Raw genomic sequence first — 907 nt, forward strand, 5'->3', positions numbered from 1 at the left:
TTTTACTACACTTCCGCGCGCCCGTCCCCGCCGGCCTCGCTCCCTCTGTCGGCGACTTCGAGCAGAACACAGCCGATGTGTCGTCACATTGAGCGTCGGACCGCCTGTCTGACGAAGTCTGACAGCTGACAGTTGGGTCTGAGAGGCACAATAACTCATGTGCCATAGTGTCAGCCGTGTCAAACGAGAGGTGGCTCTTTCCCTTCGCCCTTCCTCGCTCTGCCACATCACCGTCGATTTTTAAAATCATTACTCATTTATTCAATTATCCCTTAAATCTTATCTTACCCATTAATGCAATTATCATTTGACCTGCGATGTAATCCCCGCAATATCTTCGAAAAATATATCTTGATTATCTTTGTACCACCATCATGATACCATCCTGTCGTGATGCTGCGTGTAGCACAGGTCGCATCAGTATCGATATTTTTTTTCACTCTCTAAGATCGTCATTTTCTTTTTTAGATTATTATCTAGGAAAATAGATGACCTTTCCCCATATCTATGAATGCAAAAGAAAAAAGAAAACAAACTTTTCCATTCTTTTGGTTTCTATACTTTGCGTTATAATAGTTTATGGTAATGAAATGTGGAGTTTTCCCGCAGAGTTTTACCACCCACTCTGCATGTCGCTAAAATTAGGATTTGAAAAGCACCCTAATTATAAAGTGGCGTTGTTATGTACAGGAGCTACTGAATATTCACACGCAGAATGGAGGTGAGGAGGATGAAGGAGATGAAGATAATAATGACTGATAAGTGATTTTTTTAGATATTCAGTTAACTTTGTAACTATCATTGTGCTAGGATGTTGACGTTTAGCAATCAATGGAGACTTTTATAGTGAAAACGATCGTATATGGCAAGATAATTAGAAAAATGTCACTGAATCACTTCCTTGTAT

The sequence above is a fragment of the Penaeus monodon genome, chromosome 34 (assembly GCF_015228065.2).
Source record: "Penaeus monodon isolate SGIC_2016 chromosome 34, NSTDA_Pmon_1, whole genome shotgun sequence".
NCBI lineage: Eukaryota > Metazoa > Arthropoda > Malacostraca > Decapoda > Penaeidae > Penaeus > Penaeus monodon.